Source organism: Lithobates pipiens, unplaced genomic scaffold (genome assembly GCF_037356315.1).
Source record: "Lithobates pipiens isolate NorthernLeopardFrog02 unplaced genomic scaffold, aLitPip1_a1.2 Scaffold_23, whole genome shotgun sequence".
In the NCBI taxonomy this organism is placed as follows: Eukaryota; Metazoa; Chordata; class Amphibia; order Anura; family Ranidae; genus Lithobates; species Lithobates pipiens.
The window spans coordinates 259,337,771-259,360,911 of record NW_027507785.1 but is presented as its reverse complement, the minus strand read 5'-3'; the positions used below and the strand labels follow the sequence as shown (position 1 = coordinate 259,360,911).

Genomic DNA, 23,141 nt, shown 5'->3' with positions numbered 1-23,141 from the left:
AGGCGTTCTAGGAGCATAAATGACACATCTCATTTCATTCCTACCCATCACACTTTTGAAGGTCCAAACACCCCAACATATATTCTATGAGACATGGGCTGCAAATAGGTACTCGGGTACTCTGATGGCCTGGTGACAGGTACTCGGCTACTCTGATGGCCTGGTGACTGGTATTTGGGTACTCTGAAGGGCGGTGACAGGTACTCATATGGACAGTGACAGGTACTCGAGTACTAAGATGAACTGTGACAGGTACTCAGATGAACTGTGACAGGTACTCGGGTACTCATATGAACTGTGACAGGTACTCGGGTACTCAGATGAACTGTGACAGGTACTCGAGGTACTCTGATGGGCTGTGACAGGTACTCGGATGAACCGTGACAGGTACTCGGCTACTTTGATGGGCTGTGACAGCTACTCGGGTACTCGGATGAACCGTGACAGGTACTCGGGTACTTTGATGGGCCGTGACAGGTACTTGGGTACTCTGATGAACCGTGACAGGTACTCGGGTACTCTGATGGACCGTGACAGGTACTCGGGTACTCTGATGGACCGTGACAGGTACTTGGGTACCCTGATGGACCGTGACAGGTACTCGGGTACTCTGATGGACCGTGACAGGTACTCGGGTACTCTGATGGACCATGACAGGTACTCGGGTACTCTGATGGACCGTGACAGGTACTCGGGTACTCTGATGGGCCGTGACAGGTACTCGGGTACTCTGATGTGCCATGACAGGTACTCGGGTACTCTGATGGGCTGTGACAGGTACTCGGGTACTCTGATGGACTGTGAAAGGTACTCGGGTCTTCTGATGGACCGTGACAGGTACTCGGGTACTCTGATGGACTGTGACAGGTTCTCGGGTACTCTGAGGGGCCGTGACAGGTACTCGGGTACTCTGATGTGCCGTGACAGGTACTCTGATGGGCTGGGACAGGTACTCAGATGAACTGTGACAGGTACTCGGGTACTCAGATGGACTGGGACAGGTACTCGGGTACTCTGATGGGCTGTGACAGGTACTCGGGTACTCTGATGGACCGTGGCAGGTACTCGGGTACTCTGATAGACCGTGACAGGTACTTGGGTACTCTGATGGGCCGTGACAGGTACTCGGGTACTCTGATGTGCCATGACAGGTACTCGGGTACTCTGATGGGCTGTGACAGGTACTCGGGTACTCTGATGGACTGTGAAAGGTACTCGAGTCTTCTGATGGACCGTGACAGGTACTCGGGTACTCTGATGGACTGTGACAGGTTCTCGGGTACTCTGAGGGGCCGTGACAGGTACTCGGGTACTCTGATGTGCCGTGACAGGTACTCTGATGGGCTGGGACAGGTACTCAGATGAACTGTGACAGGAACTCGGGTACTCAGATGGACTGGGACAGGTACTCGGGTACTCTGATGGGCTGTGACAGGTACTCGGGTACTCTGATGGCCTGGTGACTGGTATTTGGGTACTCTGAAGGGCGGTGACAGGTACTCATATGGACTGTGACAGGTACTCGAGTACTAAGATGAACTGTGACAGGTACTCAGATGAACTGTGACAGGTACTCGGGTACTCAGATGAACTGTGACAGGTACTCGGGTACTCAGATGAACTGTGACAGGTACTCGAGGTACTCTGATGGGCTGTGACAGGTACTCGGATGAACCGTGACAGGTACTCGGCTACTTTGATGGGCTGTGACAGCTACTCGGGTACTCGGATGAACCGTGACAGGTACTCGGGTACTTTGATGGGCCGTGACAGGTACTTGGGTACTCTGATGAACCGTGACAGGTACTCGGGTACTCTGATGGACCGTGACAGGTACTCGGGTACTCTGATGGACCGTGACAGGTACTTGGGTACCCTGATGGACCGTGACAGGTACTCGGGTACTCTGATGGACCGTGACAGGTACTCGGGTACTCTGATGGACCGTGACAGGTACTCGGGTACTCTGATGGACCGTGACAGGTACTCGGGTACTCTGATGGGCCGTGACAGGTACTCGGGTACTCTGATGTGCCATGACAGGTACTCGGGTACTCTGATGGGCTGTGACAGGTACTCGGGTACTCTGATGGACTGTGAAAGGTACTCGGGTCTTCTGATGGACCGTGACAGGTACTCGGGTACTCTGATGGACTGTGACAGGTTCTCGGGTACTCTGAGGGGCCGTGACAGGTACTCGGGTACTCTGATGTGCCGTGACAGGTACTCTGATGGGCTGGGACAGGTACTCAGATGAACTGTGACAGGTACTCGGGTACTCAGATGGACTGGGACAGGTACTCGGGTACTCTGATGGGCTGTGACAGGTACTCGGGTACTCTGATGGACCGTGGCAGGTACTCGGGTACTCTGATAGACCGTGACAGGTACTTGGGTACTCTGATGGGCCGTGACAGGTACTCGGGTACTCTGATGTGCCATGACAGGTACTCGGGTACTCTGATGGGCTGTGACAGGTACTCGGGTACTCTGATGGACTGTGAAAGGTACTCGAGTCTTCTGATGGACCGTGACAGGTACTCGGGTACTCTGATGGACTGTGACAGGTTCTCGGGTACTCTGAGGGGCCGTGACAGGTACTCGGGTACTCTGATGTGCCGTGACAGGTACTCTGATGGGCTGGGACAGGTACTCAGATGAACTGTGACAGGAACTCGGGTACTCAGATGGACTGGGACAGGTACTCGGGTACTCTGATGGGCTGTGACAGGTACTCGGGTACTCTGATGGCCTGGTGACTGGTATTTGGGTACTCTGAAGGGCGGTGACAGGTACTCATATGGACTGTGACAGGTACTCGAGTACTAAGATGAACTGTGACAGGTACTCAGATGAACTGTGACAGGTACTCGGGTACTCAGATGAACTGTGACAGGTACTCGGGTACTCAGATGAACTGTGACAGGTACTCGAGGTACTCTGATGGGCTGTGACAGGTACTCGGATGAACCGTGACAGGTACTCGGCTACTTTGATGGGCTGTGACAGCTACTCGGGTACTCGGATGAACCGTGGCAGGTACTCGGGTACTTTGATGGACCGTGACAGGTACTTGGGTACTCTGATGGACCGTGACAGGTACTCGGGTACTCTGATGGACCGTGACAGGTACTCGGGTACTCTGATGGACCGTGACAGGTACTTGGGTACCCTGATGGACCGTGACAGGTACTCGGGTACCCTGATGAACCGTGACAGGTACTCGGGTACTCTGATGGACCGTGACAGGTACTCGGGTACTCTGATGGACCGTGACAGGTACTCGGGTACTCTGATGGGCCGTGACAGGCACTCGGGTACTCTGATCGGCCGTGACAGGTACTCGGGTACTCTGATGGGCTGTGACAGGTACTTGGGTACTCTGATGGACTGTGAAAGGTACTCGGGTCTTCTGATGGACCGTGACAGGTACTCGGGTACTCTGATGGACTGTGACAGGTTCTCGGGTACTCTGAGGGGCCTTGACAGGTACTCGGGTACTCTGATGTGCCATGACAGGTACTCTGATGGGCTGGGACAGGTACTCAGATGAACTGTGACAGGTACTCGGGTACTCAGATGGACTGGGACAGGTACTCGGGTACTCTGATGGGCTGTGACAGGTACTCGGGTACTCTGATGGCCTGTGACAGGTACTCGGGTACTCTGATGGGCTGTGACAGGTACTCTGATGGACTGTGATTGACAGGTACTATGAGGGGTGGTGACAGATCCTCTTTATTGGGGAGGGGCAATCAGTGTGATTGGTGTACACTGTAGGCGGTAACGAGATGTTACCGCAATCTCCTCCTCACACACGATCGGTGTGTGAGGAGGAGAACTCGGTAACATCTTGTTACCGCGGTTTGTTTACATTTTAGTGATCGGCTGTGAAAGGATCACAGCCGATCACGTGGGTAAACAGCCGGCCAATGGCTGTTTACCAGCGTCGGTGACGAGCAGTGTTCCCGGGGAACACGCCACCACCAACGTGCAAGCGCAGCGCGCTAGTGATCGCGCGCATGCGCCGTGCACAGTGGGGGTGTGACCATCTGTGATCGGCCGTGACTTCATCACGGCCGATCACGTGGTAAACAGCCATAACCAATGCCTGTTCACCCCCTTCGGTGGCGAGCGGTGTCTCCGTGACACGCCGTCACCGAAGAAACAGGGATGTACGCGCACGATCGCGCGCATTCCCTGTTTAAACAGGAGGCCTCATATGACGGCCTCCCGCCACAATAGGTGCGCCGCCTGGCCGTCATTTGACTGCCGGCGGTCAGCAAGAAGTTAAAGGCATAATAATGAAGCTGCTTTGCTGGTGATACTAATGGAGTTATTGTAAACAAAATTTCAACTGCTTTTTTTTTCCTAGTGATATCAAGAATATTATTATGCTTTTTTTTAGATACAACTATGTCGGTGTCCCTTGTCAATTTTACATTGTATTTTTTTAAATGTAACTGCCTACTCCCAAACTGTCATTTGAAGTAAAACACATAGCCAAGTATTATTCTCCACAATTTTTTGTGCATTAAAAAAAAGAAAACAAATAAAATTAGACATGCTATCTGCCAATAGGACTTAACCAAAAAGTGCATTCTATGCATCCAAAAATATAGAAAATATAACAAATCAAATCATTATTCAACCAAAAAAATAACGTCAAGGCAATAACTCCAAGGCCAATAATAAATAACACATTATCTCCTCCGATTCGGCAACATGTCTGGTTGACGAACGGGCATTCAGAAACTAACTGAAGAGCACCAAATGAAAAGCGCAAACTGAAAAGTGTTAAATTAAAAATGCAAAAATCAAAGCGCGAATCAACACTCACCAAACTTCTACTAACACAAAAATGGCAGAAGGAGCCTAAAGAGTGGTGCTAAAGAGCTAAGAAACCATGTAGTACATCTAGTACGTCACAATGTTTGTAATTGTTGGCCAACAATTGTGTGGCCATGTGTATGCAAGACAAGTTTGGGCCAACACCCTTTGGACAAAATTCCACGGTTTTATTGGTCAACAATCTGATCGCGTGTACAGCTTTAGGCTCCATAAACACGGGTGCTTTTGCCCACATCTAACCCTAAATTCTCATCTACAGCACTGAGGAATAAGTCTCAATGGGGGTGAGTTACTAAAACTGAAGAGTGCAAAATCTGGTGCACCTCTGCATAGAAACCAATCAGCCTCCAGGTTTTTTTTTTTCTCGAAACTTAATTGAGCAAGCTGAAATTAGAAACTCATTGTCTATCATGCACAGCTGCACCAGATTTTGTCTTCTCCAGTCTTAGTAAATCAACCTCAACATGTCATGTGTTACGTCCTGTACACGCGGTCGGAAATTCCAATGGAAAAAGTCTGATCGTATTAGGTTGTTGGAAAATCCGATCGTTTGTGGGCTCTATTGGACTTTTTCCGTCGGATTTTCCAACGCACAAAGTTAGAGAGCAGGATCTAAAATTTTCCGACAACAAAATCCAATCGTGTGTAGACAAAGTGCCACACATGCTCAGAATAAACTAAGAGACGAAAGCTATTGACTACTGGCCTGTTTAAAGTCCCGACGTACATGTTTGATGTCACCTCATTCAGAACAATCAGATTTTCCGACAACTTTGTGCGACCGTGTGTATGCAACACAAGTTCGGACAAAATCCGTCAGAAAAAATCAGATGGATTTTGTGGTCGGAATGTTCTACCGTGTGTACAGGCCTGGGGTCAGGCTTTAACCACTTAACAACCGGCCCATAGCCAAATGACGGCTACAGGGTGGTTGTTTAACTCTGGGAGGACGTCATATGACGTCCTCCCAGAATTCCGCTCTCGCATGCCCCCTGGGGCACGCACACGAGAGCATCCGTGACGTCCGCTCATCGCGGATGTTTACCACGTGATCGCTCCGTCAAATGACGGAGTGATCACTTGTAAACAAACCGGCGTCATGTTATGATGCCGGTTCCTCCCTCCTCCTCTCTGTACCGATCGGTACAGCGGAGGGGGAAGAGATCGGTGTCAGCAGCGCTGTGGGCTGCATCTGCAGTGCCCACATCGCTGCTCACCGAAATTTAACCCCTCAATTCCCTGCCATTACTCTGCAATACTCTGCAATACCCTGCAATACACTGCAACACTCTGCAATACCCTGCAACACTCTGCAATGCTCTGCAACACCCGCCAATACCCTGCAACACTCTGCAATGCTCTGCAACACCCGCTAATACCCTACAACACTCTGCAATGCTCTGCAACACCCGCCAATACCCTGCAACACTCTGCAATGCTCTGCAACACCCTCCAATACCCTGCAATGCTCTGCAACGCAATACTCTGCAACGCAATACTCTGCAACTCCATACTCTGAGATACCCAGCCATACTCGGAGATACCCAGCCATACTCAGAGATACTCTGCAATACCCAGCCATAGACACCCCCCCCAAAACCCCCCCCCAAACCCCCCCCCCTCCCCACCGCCCTCCGGTGCTTTTTTTTTTTCAGGCTTCCCAGCTTAGAGGTGAGATGCGGGGTCTTATTGACCCCATATCTCACTGTAAAGAGGACCTGTCATGCCATATTCCTATTACCTGGGATGTTTACATTCCTTGTAATAGGAATAAAAGTGATCAAAAAATTTTTTTTTGGGGAAAAAAATTTCAAACTAAAATAAATAAAGTAAAATGAACAATAAAATATTTCTTTTTTTTTTAAAGCGCCCTTGTCCCCATGTGCTCGCATGCAGAAGCGAACGCATACATAAGTCCCGCCCACATATGAAAACGGTGTTCAAACCACACATGTGAGGTATCGCTGCGAACGTTAGAGCGAGAGGAATAATTCTAGCCCTAGACCTCCTCTGTAACTCAAAACATATAACCAGTAAAAAAAAAAATTAATTGTCGCCTTTGGGGATTTTTAAGTAGTGACGTTTGGCGCCATTCCACGAGCGTGTGCAATTTTGAAGAGTGACATGTTAGGTATCTATTTACTCGTAACTTCATCTTTCACATTATGCAAAAATTGGGCTAACTTTACTGTGTTTTTTATTTTTATTTTTTAAGCACAAAACTGTTTTTTTTCCAAAAAAAAGCATTCGAAAAATTGCTGCGCAAATACCGTGCGAGATAAAAAGTTGCAACAACCACCATTGTATTCTCCAGGGTGTTTGCTAAAAAAACATATATAATGTTTTGGGATTCTATGTAATTTTCTAGCAAATAAATGATGATTTTTACATGTAGGAGAGAAATGTCAGAATTGTCCTGGGTGCTCCAGAACTCAAAAATTGAAATAGGCCGTCATTCCTTCAGGTGTGATCAATTTTCAGATATTGGCACCATAGCTTGTGGGCTCTATAACTTTCACAAAGACCAAATAATATCCACCAATTTGTACTTCTTTTTACCAAAGATATGTAGTAGTATAAATTTTGGCCAAAATTTATGAAGAAAAAAATTACTAATCTGCTAAATTTTATAACAGAAACAAAGGAAAATTCATTTTTTTACAGAATTTTATAGCACAAAAAATAAAAAACCGAGCGGTGATTAAATACCACCAAAAGAAACTCCATTTGTGTGAAAAAAAAGGACAAAAATTTCATATAGGTCCAGTGTTGCATAACTGAGTAATTGTCATTCAAAATGTGAGAGCACCAAAAGCTGAAAATTGGTCTGGTTATTAAGGGTGTTTAAGTGCCCAGTGGTCAAGTGGTTAAACTGAATCTAACCCCCAACTATATTGCCACACAAAAAAAATATGATTACTACTAATATACCAAAAAAGAGAGAAAAGGCCACAGATACTGAGACAATGGCAGAACTCAGTCCCTGAAACTTGTAAGAACCAAAAAGAAAATTTTGCCCGTGGAACTTTTGTGAGTTGCGCCAAATAAAGTTGATAAAATGTTAAAAAAACAAAACACAATTTATTTCATATTACAATAAAAAAATCAGACATATTGGACATTGTATATGTCATGATAAAAACAAATCACAGTTACATATATACAAAGTTGCAAGGACATTCAAATGGGTGCATTTTTTGAACTGTACTACTACTGTAATACTAATAATATATCATCACGTCAATAAAATTTCCAATAAAACTGCTGATATTCCATTGAAATTTTCAGTTAACCATGTTCATAATTTTGTGAACAAAAAAAGAAAAAGCACTGAGAATATTGCGCCTAAATCTAATATTCTGGATGTGCTTGTACTGTCATTTCTGATTTGCAATGGTGATATCACATGACAATATAAAAAAGACAAGGCATGTGTCAGTATAACAAAAACAAAGTAAATGCTATTATGGGATATAAAATGCTAACTGAAAAGTATGTGTTCTCTACCTTTAACATTTATGCAATTAAGAAAATATTTGAAGGGTTCCAATGGAGCAAGTGTTCTGTTACTCGATGAAAATAGCGAGGTGACAGAATGATGGATGGCGTCACCTCTGCGCTCAGTCGTATTGATTTTCCGCCATACCTTAATTTATAGATCTTTTTATTTATGTGGCTTCTGCCTTGAACAGCAATATGATGATACGTTTAGCACATGTTCCTACATGTGATGTTTACAAACAGGGCAACCGTACTCTGTAAACAATGGCAGGATTGGCACATGCCAACAAGGCACATGCCAGTAGACCCGTCTGCTCTTCTTAAAAATGAGGATGGACAGGTTTGATTTATAGAGAGTGCAAAATCTGGTGCAGCTGTGCCTGGTAGCCAATAAGCTTCTAACTTCAGCTTGTTCAATTAAAGCGGGAGTCCGCCGGGACTCCGTGTTTTTTTTTTTTTTTTTAAAAGCCAGCAGCTACAAATACTGCAGCTGCTGACTTTTAAAATAGTGACACTTACCTGTCCAGCGCGCCCACGATGTCGGCACCCGAAGCCGATCTCTCGATCGTCTCTCGGGTGCTGCCACCACCATCTTGGGTATGGGAATCAGGAAGTGGAGCCTTTCGGCTTCATTTCCCGGTTCCCTACTGCGCATGCGCGAGTCGCGCTGCGCAATAAGAATGGACCCGCTGCCTCTGGGATCTGTGTGTTTCCCAGCAGGCAGCGGGGGACTTTCGGAAAGGGGCGTAATCTACGCCCCTTTCCGCAGAGAGCTATCCCGGAAGTGGGTGCAGATACCTGTACTGTACAGGTACCTGCACCCCCTCCCCCCTGAAATGTGCCAATTGTGGCGCCGGAGGGGGGGAGGGTTCCGATGAGCGGAATGTCCACTTTAGGGTGGACCTCCGCTTTAAGCTTTGAGAAAAAAAACCTGGAAGCTGATTGGTTTCTATACAGAACTGTGCCAGATTTTGCACGCTCCAGTTTTAGTAAATAACCCCAGTGTCTGCCTCCTTCACTGCTACACATACTTGCATGGTCACACACATACTACTTTTTTTTTTTTCATGTCACTCATTTATTCACATCTGTCCAGTCAAAAATGAAAAACACTTATGCCTTGTACACACGGTCAGAAATTCAGACGGAAAAGGTCTGATCGGATTATATTGTTGGAAAATCCAATCGTGTGTGGGCTCTATCAGACTTTTTTCCAAAATTCAGACGGAAAAAATTTGAGAGCAAGATCTAAAATTTTCTGACAAAAAAAATCCGATCTGACTTTTCCGATTGTTTGTAGAGAATTCCGATCGGACAAAGTGCCACGCATGCTCAGATCAAATTACGAGACCAAAGCTATTGGCTACTAGCCTCAGCGCAGTCCCGTCGTAACGTTCTGAACGATCGGATTTTCAGACAACTTTGTCTGACCGTGTGTATGCAACACCAGTTTAGGACAAATTTTTGTTGTCGGAATGTCCGACCATGTGTACAAGGCATTAAAGTGTTACTAAACCCACAACAGTAAAATCTGTTTGTTTATGCAATAAAGCATGCTTGTTATCACAGTAGAAACGAAGGGGTTAACCCTCCACATTGTGTAAAAAGGCTGTTTGATCCTGTCTTATCTGATCCTCCCCTTCTTCCACTGTCTCCAAACCACCTCCTGATAGTAAAGAGCATTTGGAGTCACTCTGCACATGCTCAGTTTAGTGTGTTTTGCTAGAGAATTTTTTTTATTCCCTGGGAGGGTGCTTGTGTTCAGTACAGCGCAAATCAGCACTGTCCAGACAGAGGGACAGGGGTCCTGCAGCCTCATAGGACAGTCAGAGTAAAATGAAAGCTCCTCCTACACGCTTTAACCATACACCAATAGAAGTCACAAAACTGCTATATACTGCTGATGAGAAAAAAAAATAGCAGTTTATGGTTACTAAAATAATTGCATTTCCATGTTCTGTGTACTGTGAGTGACCAGATATAGTGAACGCAGGGTCCTGGATTTAGTAAAACTTTAATGATTACAGTTTATTGGTTGTTATAAAACAATAAAAAAAAGTCATATTGAACCCAAAAGCACACATTTATTATATTGCAGTTTACCAATTTTTAGATGTGGTGACTGCATTAATTTTCTTTATTAGGCTTTGTTTGTCCTGCCATTAAGTCTGCTGTTTTTCAACAGAACAAGCTGTCCTGCAGATGCAGCAGTTAAGGGCTTAAGGCAAACCATTTACTACTGACAGGGGAGCTTACAATGGTCAGCTTTTATTTCTTTATGGAAAAACAGTTTTCTGTAACTGCTTATAAAGACCCCATTCAGATCTGGTGTAGCAGGAGTGCTAGTTCCTGCTCCTGATCCTTTTAAGCATGATATATACACACGTTTCCACATGTCATGCATAGGGCAGCCCATTTAATTCAAGGTGCTGCCCTATGCACGTTTTTAGCCAAAATTAAGCTCCAGTTCCTTTTTGGGTGATGAGCTTCATGCGATTTTAAAAAGGCGTGTTTTGTCACGTTTCCACGCAGCAAAAACGCACCGTGTTTGGTGTTTTAATGGCAACAAAATGCATGTTGCGTGCTGTACTGCGGTTTGGAATTATGGGAAGAATCACAGAAATTCTGACAGTTATTCCAAGTGTGAAATGTTAGCTGGAGTTTGGCTTCAATTTGTTACCACCATATCTAATGATTGGTAAGCTGCAATATATGACATTTTGGTTTTGGGTTTAATATCGCTTTAAATACATTTCTAATGCAGGTTCTTCTATAGTGGACATGTGCTGACAGTGCACATGCAGGCTGAAGGAAAGAGCAGAGTGAGCAAAGGGATGCCCCTAGAAATCTGCTGCTGTTCCTTCATTGTCCAATCAGTAGGTTGGGAATGTTTTTGACCGAGCTATTCTGCTTAGATTCAGTTGTTTTGTGTGGCTGGGGTGCCTGATAGCAAAACTGTCTGCACAGAACAACAAATCCTTCAGTTCCCACATATAAAGATTATAATGGTTCTAAACTCAAAAGCTTTTTTTACTTTAATGCATTCTTTGAATTAGTAAAAAATGCCCCACTACTTGTTCTACCCACTCCCATTCCTAAACACTTACCTGACTACCGTCACTGCTTCAGTATGATCACGGCTGCAGTGCTGCTCCCCTCACTTCTTGCTTTCACAGGAGACAGTGAGTGCAGCAGGAGCCATAGGTTCCTGCTGCTGTCAGTCAACCCCCTGCGAGGTGGTAGCGGGAGCGTGGCTTGCTGGAGCTGTGTGTGTCACAGCCTGGCTCAGGAGCACATGCTCCATAGCATTCATCTTGCAAGGAGGCACCTGGAGGAGGGAGAAGTGGACAGCTGAGAGGGGAGGTGGGGGACTTCTGGAAAAGGAGGAAGGTGACCATTCCTTGCAAAATGTTTGTACAGAGCAGGTAAGTATGTATTTAACATCTTTCCAGGAGTTTAGCCTGAATGCACTCAGCAAGTTAAATGTTTAGCTTAAAACATCCCTTTATGCATATATGAACATAAAATCTATATCGTAAAAACAAGTGGAATACAGCTGATTGTTAAGGGCTGATTACACTCTATACCTCAGAGTCCTACCATATTTCATATTGTAAAATCATTTAAACACCTCTGTACGTGGGTTTGTTATTGTTTACTGAGCTCTGCCAAGGAGCAGGCACTTACCAACACGTTTCTTCAAACCAACATCTGCTTCTTCAGGAGAACATATGCAAAATGGTATATATATATATATATATATATATATATATATATATATATATATATATATATGTATGTATAATCAGCTCTCCAGCTACTCTATAATCATCCTCAGATAAGTAAAACAGACGTATCTAGAACTGGGCATTACCACAGCATCTGACATTGAGACCATGGGGAGAAAATCAAGAATGACACCAAAAGTGTGTACTGTCAAAGTACCTTAGAGAAATTGGAGATCTCATTGAGCAAAAGAATCCTTGTGGATAACCTTACCATTTAACCTTACCATTGTTTCTGGGTGTCAAAGAACTGAGCCCAACGTAAGCAATTCAAGAGCTCTTAATCCTGGAATACTATTATATACTATTGTTTATGTATGCCCACTCTATTGGGAATTGCTGGCAAAACAGAGATCCAAAGAATCCACAAACTGTTCCCCCCGTAGATCTCAGATCGTCCTCACAGCTCCCTTCCAGAGGCCGCTGCAGCCCAATGGACATCATAAAAACTACACATAGGTTTTATAGAACCCGCTCACATTTCCCTACAGAGCAATAGTAAAAGGTCCTGATTTATTTTAGGCTCCATGCACACTGGGCTAAAAAAATTCCAGTTTCCGTGGCAGAAAAAAAAACTCATATATATATTTTTTGTACAAAGGTTAGGCGATTTTAGGAGAGTTTTATTTTTTTCTGCCAGAAAGCTCCAATCAGAAAACGTAAACCAGAAGGATTTTTTTCCTGGCTCTAAACTTTGAACATCAAATATACATCTAATTGCCCTAATGTGTATGAACACATAGGATATCATTGAGCCGCTTCTACAGGCAGAAAACAAAACTACTGTAGAAGCAGCGATTTTTAAGCCAGTGTGCATGGAGCCTTAAATATGACAATGCAATTGCCACTGCATCAGCCAAGCCAATGGGATCCTTTTACCATCACAAAAAAATGTAACCCATCACAAGCTGTCACAATGTCTGAATAATGGTGAGAATGAACCTTTACACACTGACTGTCCCAATGTTAAACATGCCACATCTGATAACAGCTCTGACCCCACCTACAGTGACACAAATATACAAAAATGTAAAATATGACAAAATGTTGGGTAAATGTTTAAAAACATTCTATTTCCAAAGTACAAGCCCTGGAACATGATTTCATTAGTTTCCATCACACCATGGAAACAAAATTTTGCACATAATGGTGCCAAACTTGATTACCATACCCAGTCAACCCATTTCCTCTTATTATTAGATTTCAAAATACTTTCATAAGTATTGCAATATTTTATGAGATACTTTGTGTGAAATGGACAAGTACTCATTTTATTAAGAAGTAGGAAAAGATGTAGCAGCGCCAATAAGTGAGTAAAACTAGTCGAATAAACAAACAATATGATGGGCATAGGCCAATAAAAATGTAAAAAAATATACACTCAAAATTAATAGTGAAATCAAGAAAACAATATATATAATATATATCTCAATATAAATAAAAGTCCGTGGGTGATATAAGGTAGAACTTCTTCCACTAAGAATATGGTCACAACCAAGAATCTGTGAAAAAATGTACATACCGTATTTATCGGAGTATAACACGCACTTTTTTCCCCCTAAAATCAGGGGGAAATCAGGGGTGCGTCTTATACGCCGATCCCCCGCCCTTCCTAACCATTTCTGCCGCTCTCTGCGGCTTTCAGGTATTTTTGGCTGTTCTCGGGTATATTCGGCCGTTCTCTGATATTTTCGCCCGTTCTCGGATATTTTCGGCCACATTTGGCCGTTCTCAGCGGCTTTCGGAAAGCTGAAAACCGAAAACTGTCACTGATTTCAAATTATTATGTACATTTTTTCACAGATTTGTGTTTATGACCATATTCTTAGTGGAAGAAGTCCTACCTTATATCACCCACAGACATTTATATTGATATTTATATATATTATATATTTTTCTTGATTTCACTATTAATTTTGAGTGTATATTTTTTTCAATTTTTATTGGCCTATGTCCATCATATTGTTTGTTTATTCGACTAGTTTTGCTCACTTATTAGAGCTGCTACATTTTTTCCTACTAACTATATGTGTGTATCTCACTTCTAGTGGCTGCTCAGTTGTTCATTTTATTTATTTTTGGAGGTTTGTTTTAGGTGTTATCAGCATGGTATTTTTCTTTTACTAATTTTAATAAGACAATCTGGTCTTATCACTAGGTAAGCCATGTTCAGAAGGACATATAAATTCTATAGTGGAATATTTCAGCCAAGGAATGTATACCTCAAGGGCGGCTTTTATGGGGGCCTTCTGATTAAAAAAAAAAAAAAGGTACATTTATTATTTGTTATTACATGTATTATTTTAGAAAACATAAAGCATTTTTTTTTTTTTAACATATGGTATTGTGTGTAAAATATAAACAAATAAAAGTAGTACTTGTAATAAGTCTACACGTGTCATAGGTAGATATAAAAAAAAAATTTAATTCACCAGGGTATAACTGGTAAAGAGAGATGAGAAACATTTGACTATCTATGAAATGTGTACATCTGATCATTTCTATTGGTTCTGCAGACGAAGGAAAATCCTATTTTTCTATCCGTCTGCAGAGCGGATCGGATGAACACGGACAGACGGTCCGTGCTCATCCGATCCCCATAGAGGAGAGTGGAGAGCTGACAGGGCGGTCCCTGCACAGTGTGCGGAGACCGCTCTGTCCGCCGACGGCTCAGCGGGGACAACGGACTGATCCCCGCTGAGCGAGCGGATCATCACGGGGCGGATCATTACTGATCCGCCCCGTGTGAAAGGGGCTTTAGAATTTTGTCTGTTCAAGAAACATTTTCCCTACTCTCAAATTTTCTCATCACTATGGCTGAAAACTGAACCTCACTAACCATTAGAAAATTAAATTCGCCTTCCAAAAATGTAATATTTTGACCAAAATTCTACTGGTGTGAGGCCAGCTTAACAATCAAACACACTGGCACAAAAGAATTGCGAACATCACATATCACCCGGAAAGCATAATTTCCCTCAATCCACCAAAAATGGTAAAGAATATTTCTAATCTTGGTAAATAAACATTGGTTGCTATACAGGCACATACTGGGATAAGCTTGAGAAGCAGTGTTCTCTACTGTATACATTATATACCAAGCATAATATGTTATAATGAAAATCAGTGAATGATTTGGATGGGACAAGATGACTTGTGTACAAGAGAGAGTTGAAGGAGAAGCAGCCAGTACAAGGACATGTGAGATCCAATGATTCTTCATCTTCTATCTCCAGGCTCAGTAGAGCGTGGGACCTCATGATGCCTTATCTTCTATCTCCAGCCTCTCTGTTTCTGTGTAGTAAAGCTCAGTAGAGCCTGGGATCTCATCATACTTCATCTTCTACTTTGTCTGATACTTTATCTTTATCTTCTCTATCCAGCCCCTCTGCTCCTGTGTAATAAGGCTCAGTAGAGCCTGGTATCTCATCATACTTCATCTTCTCTCTCCAGCCTCTCTGCTCCTGTGTACTAAGGCTCAGTAGAGCCTGGGATCTCATCATACTTCATCTTCTCTCTCCAGCCTCTCTGCTCCTGTGTAGTAAGGCTCAGTAGAGCCTGGGATCTCATCATACTTCATCTTCTCTCTTCAGCCTCTCTGCTCCTGTGTAGTAAGGCTCAGTAGAGCCTGGGATCTCATCATACTTCATCTTCTCTCTCCAGCCTCTCTGCTCCTGTGTACTAAGGCTCAGTAGAGCCTGGGATCTCATCATACTTCATCTTCTCTCTCCAGCCTCTCTGCTCCTGTGTACTAAGGCTCAGTAGAGCCTGGGATCTCATCATACTTCATCTTCTCTCTCCAGCCTCTCTGCTCCTGTGTACTAAGGCTCAGTGGAGCCTGGGATCTCACCATACTTCATCTTCTCTCTCCAGCCTCTCTGCTCCTGTGTAATAAAGCTTGGTAGGGCCTGGGATCTCATGATACTTCATCTTCTCTCTCCAGCCTCACTGATCCTGTGTAATAAGGCTCAGTAGAGCCTGGGATCTCATGATACTTCATCTTCTCTCTCCAGCCTCACTGATCCTGTGTAATAAGGCTCAGTAGAGCCTGGGATCTCATCATACTTCATCTTCTCTCTCCAGCCTCTCTGCTCCTGTGTAATAAGGCTCAGTAGAGCCTGGAATCTCATGATACTTCATCTTCTCTCTCCAGCCTCTCAGATCCTGTGTAGTAAGGCTCAGTAGAGCCTGGGATCTCATCATACTTCATCTTTTCTCTCCAGCCTCTCTGCTCCTGTGTAATAAGGCTCAGTAGAGCCTAGGATCTTGTGTACTTCATCTTCTCTCTCCAGCCTCTCTGATCCTGTGTAGTAAGGCTCAGTAGAGCCTAGGATCTTGTGTACTTCATCTTCTCTCTCCAGCCTCACTGATCCTGTGTAATAAGGCTCAGTAGAGCCTGGGATCTCATCATACTTCATCTTCTCTCTCCAGCCTCACTGATCCTGTGTAATAAGGCTCAGTAGAGCCTGGGATCTCATCATACTTCATCTTCTCTCTCCAGCCTCTCTGCTCCTGTGTAATAAGGCTCAGTAGAGCCTGGAATCTCATGATACTTCATCTTCTCTCTCCAGCCTCTCAGATCCTGTGTAGTAAGGCTCAGTAGAGCCTGGGATCTCATCATACTTCATCTTCTCTCTCCAGCCTCTCTGCTCCTGTGTAGTAAGGCTCAGTAGACTGATCCCACTGAACACAGCCATGCTGCACCATTATGGAAATAGGAGCATCCTTCCTCTATCCAGCACAGATGGATTCCTCACACCTGATCACACAGCAGCTAGCTGGTTTCTTGGATTCTCCTATACACTATACTAGTGTTGCTTCTCCAGGGTGTATGAGGAATGTATCTATCCTTCCTGACAGCGCACATCCAACAGAACAAACAGCATAGGGGAGGGGGGCAGGGACTGCATAAACATGACACTTGTAACAAATCCAGCAAGGGCTGCTAAATAAATGAGGTCAGATGCACATTATAATGGCCATTGATACCATAATTCACCAAGCAGCTAAGGTGATCAAGTGACAACAGCAAATGCATATGGCAGAACAGAAAATTCAGCACGAAATGGCATGCAAGCCAACTTACTCTGGATCCCCTGATCCTCCTGGTAGGTAAGGCAGCTGTGTGGATGGAGGTGGGTGAAGAGCTGCTGCTGCCCGGTCACAGGGGAGGTGAGTGCATCCTTCTCTCCCAGCTGCTGCTACATAAGACAGACAACATGGGTATGTGATATTGCTGCCTCCACCCCCTCCCCCAACTCTACCACTTGTCCAATGAAGGGAAATCCTATTGGAAACATGGGGAGATCAGCCCCTTCCTCTGAGCAAAGAGCTCCATCACCCTATCACAGACACAAACAAACAGGATAATCATTCATAAAGACAATGCCAGCCCTTCACATGTGCACAGAGCAGACAGACACACAGCCTCCCTCCTCTCTATACTTCCCAGGGCTGTCACCTCCGTCCGCTCTGCTGTCCATGGTGCTGAAATCACACACACTGCTTGGCTGCTGAGAGCTGAAGTCTGCAGAGCAAAGACAATTGCTGCACTCCCCCATAACAACTAATCACCTCTAATGAAAGGACTACAGGAAATTCACAGGTAACAAGTATACAGGAATATGCAAAATATATACTCTATATTAGGGGTGTCCAAACTTTTTTTTAAAGACGGCTAGATTAGATCCATGAGGGCTGACCATTTTGCCTGACATTCTTTGAACCATTAAAATTCGGTCTAAGTGTGTTCCTCCGAGCAATAATACAATGCCCAACAAGAATTCTCTTGCCCTCGTGGCTGTGTGTGAGTAAAGAGATGAGCTCAATCGGGTTATTCATATATACCGTATTTATTGGCTTATAATACACACCTTCACTTTAAGAGGGAAGTTTCAGGGAAAAAATAATGTAATTTTAAATACAGAACTGAGAAGCAAAATAAGGGTCATTGCCCATCTGCAGCCCCACCATTGCCATGAATGCAGCACCCCCATTGCCATCAGTGCAGCACCCCCATTGCCATGAATGCAGCACCCCCATTGCCATGAAAGCAGCACCCCCATTGCCATGAAAGCAGCACCCCCATTGCCAGGAATGCAGCACCCACCATTGCCATGAATACAGCTCCCCCATTGCCATCAGTGCAGCACCCCCATTGCCAGGAATGCAGCACCCACCATTGCCAGGAATGCAGCAGCCACCATTGCCATGAATACAGCTCCCCAATTTCCATCAGTGCAGCACCCCCATTGCCATGGGTGCCATGAATGTAGCATCCCCATTGCCATGAATGCAGCACCCACCATTGTCAGGAATGCAGCACCCACCATTGCCAGGAACCATTGCCAGGAATGCAGCAGCCACCATTGCCATGAATACAGCTCCCCAATTTCCATCAGTGCAGCACCCCCATTGCCATGGGTGCCATGAATGTAGCATCCCCATTGCCATGAATGCAGCACCCACCATTGTCAGGAATGCAGCACCCACCATTGCCAGGAATGCAGCAGCCACCATTTCCATGAATACAGCTCCCCAATTTCCATCAGTGCAGCACCCCCATTGCCATGGGTGCCATGAATGTAGCATCCCCCATTGCCATGAATGCAGCACCCACCATTGTCAGGAATGCAGCACCCACCATTGCCAGGAACCATTGCCATGAATGCAACACCCACCATTGCCAGAAATGCAGCACCCACCATTGCCAGGAATGCAGTACCCACCATTGCCAGGAATACAGCACCCACCATTGCCACGAATGCAGCACCCACCATTGCCAGGAATGCAGCACCCCCATTGCCATGAATGCAGACTCATCATTGCCATCAGTGCAGCCGGATTGATTCCCCTCCATCTGCAGCCTTGGAGGGGACAGGGAGGGTGGCGGGATGAGCGACAAAAGATTACATACAGGAAAAACGCCTGTTTTCGGTGGCCTCTTTAATAGAAAGTCCCGCCTCCTATGATGGACAGAACAGTCATCCAATGGCAGCGCAGGGACTTCCTATTACAGAGGGCGCCATGTAAACAGGAAATTCTTCTGTGTACGGCACTCATCCCACCCTGCCCTCCCTGTCCCCTCCAAGGCAGCCAGCATATATATCTTTTGTGGCCCCGGCACTGGGAGATCGTTGGGGGCCACAAAAGATATACATGTATAAATAACCAGGCGGGCCATTTTACAACGGGAACGCGGGCCGCGATTTCATGGCCGGACTTTGGCCATGCCTGCTCTATATACATATCTATTGCCAAAGAGGTGCATGCTGCACACAGACTCATCATCTGAGCTGTCTATACATCCCAGGGCTGTCACCTGTGTCCGGACAGTGCATGCTGTCCATGGTGCTGAAATCTGCAGGATGCTACCAACCATTAATAAAGTCTGCAGCACAAAGCATAAAAAATAATCAAACAGCTTCTGTCTGTCTGTCTGTCTGTCTGTCTGTCTGTCTGTCTGTCTGTCTGTCTGTCTGTCTGTCTGTCTATCTATCTATCTACCTATCCATCCACCCACCCACCTATCTATCTATTCATCCACCCACTCGCCCCATCCACCCATCTATCTATCTCAATTAAGCGTTAAAAAATTTGCAATCTAGATTCAACCCCCCACGATCTTAATCTGGCATTTCCAAGATTATGTGTAAGCAGTGCGGAGCACTTCTCTGCTCACTCACAGCTATTTAAAAAAAAAAAAGAAGAGAGCCTCCAGAAAATGTTTTTCACAGCTGAGAGATAACTATAAACATTACAACAATAAGTTCTTTTAGATCAAAGGGATGAACTTTGGATTGTATATGAGGTCAGTTTAACCACTTAAAGTCCAGGCCTTTTTCTGACACTTGTTGCTTACAAGTGTAAAAATCAGTTTTTGCTAGACATTTTTTGCTAGAAAATTACTTAGAAACCCCAAACATTTTATCTCTATCGCTATCTCTCTCTCTCTCTAGCTCTATATTTAGCAGAGACCTTAGAGAATAAAATGACAGTTTCAATATTTTATGTCACACTGTATTTGCGCCTCGTTCTTTCAAACACATATTTTTTTTTGAAAAAAATACACTTCAACTTTTAGTCCGCTTTACCGTCGTTTTAGCGACGTTAATTGGCCGCTAGCAGGGCAGTTTTAACCCACAGCTAGCAGCTGAAAAGGGGTTAAATTTGCCCACAAAATCCTGCTGCAGTGATGCTTTGCCAGCAGTATGGCGGCACTGCCCCATTGTTTTCAGTGGGTAGGAGCGGTGTATTCACCACTGCAAAGAAGCTGCTGGCAGGACTGTTTGTGATGCTCTGCCAGCACAGCGCCCCAGTGTGAAAACACTCAGACTTTCACACTGGGTTTGCAGCTGAGGCTTGTTTCACCTGCAGCACCTGCAGTGTGAAAGGGGTCTAAGTAAAAAAAAATGTGATTCTCATTTTTTCCAGAATCATGTAGCTCTACTATCTATCTATCTATTCACCCTATCAGTTGGGTCCAGACTGACTGCTGTCCATGGTGCTGAAATCACACGCTGCTCCAGCTTGTCTGCTACATGCTTCCAACTATGTGTAAAGAATTTCAGTATCCCATACCATAGCAAAGAATATATACTGTATACACTGTATACACTATATTGTCAAAATTATATGGACATCTGCCTTTACACACACACACACACACACACACACACACACACACACACACACACACACACACACACACACACACACACACACACACACACACGAACACACGAACTTTAATGGCATCCCAGTCAGGGCCGTCTTTAATATTGATTGGACCCTGGGCAAAAATTTTCTTAGGGCCCCCCTCCCCTCATGCAATTTCGCTCTCCACCTTCTCGGAGACATACAATAAATAGCAGCTAGACTTAAAATCAGTTTACTGTATCAGATCATGCAGCGATTGCGATTGGTTGCCAGAGGTTACAGCATATCATTACTGCTTACTGACTGGTTGCTAGAGGTTACAGCACTCCTTAAGGCTCACTGATTAGTTGCTAGAGGTTACAGCACATTTCTGCTTGTTGATTGGCTGCTAGAGATTGCTGTACAGTAATACTGCTCACTGGTTGCTATAGGTTACAGCACATCTTCTCCTCACTGCAGGGGGTCATGATATACCTATGAATGCTGCCTTTATTTACATATCAATGCAGTTGGCCTCAGCTATTTACATATGCATGTCACTGCTATTTACATATGAATGCCAGTATTTACATGTAAACACAGGTCTGCAGGTGAGTCATCTGTATACAACAATAGGGCAGAGCTGGACAGCATTAGTAGCAGCACAGGACTAAAACTTCAAGGGACAAGGGAATGTAAACTGGGATAGTTGGCAAGTATGAGACAGCTGCTTTGGGCCCCACAACAATGACAGGGCCCAGGGCAGCTGCCCCTTTTGCCCTGCCTTAAAGACAGCCCTGATCCCAGTCTTACTCTGTAGGGTTCAATATTGAGTTGGCCCACCCTTTGCAGCTATAACAGCTTCAACTCTTCTGGGAAGGCTGTCCACAAGGTTTAGGAGTGTGTCTATGGGAATGTTTGACCCTTCTTCCAGAAGTGCATTTGTGAGGTCAGGTACTGATGTTGGACAAGAAGGCCTGGCTCACAGTCTCCGCACTAATTCATTCCAAAGATGTTCTATCGGGTTGAGGTCAGGAGACTGTGCAGACCAGTCAAGTTTCTCTACCCTAATCTTGCTAATCCATGTCTTTTTGGACCTTGCACTGGTGAGCAGTCATGTTTGAACAGGAAGGGGCCATCCCCAAACGGTTCGTACAAAGTTACACTAAATGTATCACCCTAAGAGTTCCCTTCCCTGGAACTAAAAAGCCAAGCCCAGCCCCTGGAAAATAACCCCACACCATAATCCTCCCTTCACCAAATGATTTGGACCAGTTTACAAAGCAAGGTCCATAAAGACATGGATGAGCGAGTTTTGGGTGGAGAAACTTGACTGGCCTGCACAGAGTCCTGACCTCAACCCGATAGAACATCTTTGGGATGTATTGTAGCAGAGACTGCGAGCCAGGCCTTCTCGTCCAACATCAGTGCCTGACCTTACAAATGCGCTTCTGGAAGAATGGTCTAACATTTCCATAAACATGCTCCTAAACCTTGTGGACAGCCTTCCCAGAAGAGTTGAAGCTGTTATAGCTGCAAAGGGGGGGGCCAACCCAATAATGAACCCTATGGACTAAGAATGTGTGTGTATATATATATATTTTTTTAAAGATGAGTTCTGATTAGTTGCTATGGGATACTTCAATTCTCTTCTCTCTAATCTGTAAGTATGTGGCCTTTTGACCTTAAAGCCCACCCAGCGAGAGGCCGCCTATATGCTCCATGTTGGTGTGAAGAGGTTATGTCCTGTAAGTTGTGAGGTGGGGCCAGGGGCGGCCCGTCCATAGAGGGCGCCTGGGCGCCGCCCCCCCTCCCTCCAGGTGGTCAAAAAAAAAAATATATATATTTTTTTTAAAGCTGGCCCTTTAAAAAAAAAAAAAGGTCCTTAAGTGCATTGTGTTCAGATGCCGAACACAATCCGACGCCGGACACAGTGCACCTATGGGAAGCGCCACGTCTATGCAATCACGAGATTGCAGACGTGGCACTTCATTTGTGGGCGTTAAGCCCACCTTGCGGCGCTTTGTGAAGCGCCAAGTAGGTTCTACCCATTCGTAGTATATATTACTACGGACGGGCGGTTTGATTGACATCTGAGTTGTTGTCATTTCCTGTTTTCTCTCTCCAATTGCACCCAGGAGAGTGGAACCAGGAAGTATGAGAGGCCGGACCTCTCTACAGGAGACATCGCTGGAGAGAACAAGACACTGCAAGTTAAGTAAGGGAGGGCTGCAACTTGATGACACATGCTTCTGCAACTTGGTGACACATGCTGCTGCAACTTGGTGGGACACATGCTGCTGCAACTTGGTGGGACACATGCTGCTGCAACTTGGTGGGATGCATGCTGCTGCAATTGATGGTAAC

The 23,141-nt window shown here is 45.0% G+C and overlaps 1 protein-coding gene across 2 annotated transcripts in view; it reads right to left on the bottom strand.

The window, feature by feature from the left end:
• Positions 1–17,453, bottom strand: part of LOC143928288 (protein FAM163A-like) — a 93,270-nt gene extending 75,817 nt beyond the window's left edge. Inside the window, exon 1 of one of the 2 annotated variants that reach the window (XM_077453078.1) lies at positions 17,224–17,453. The gene's annotated coding sequence lies outside the window, so the exon portion shown is untranslated. The remainder of the gene's footprint in view (positions 1–17,223) is intronic. The other variant, XM_077453077.1, reaches the window with a different exon arrangement.
• Positions 17,454–23,141: the final 5,688 nt, after the last annotated feature.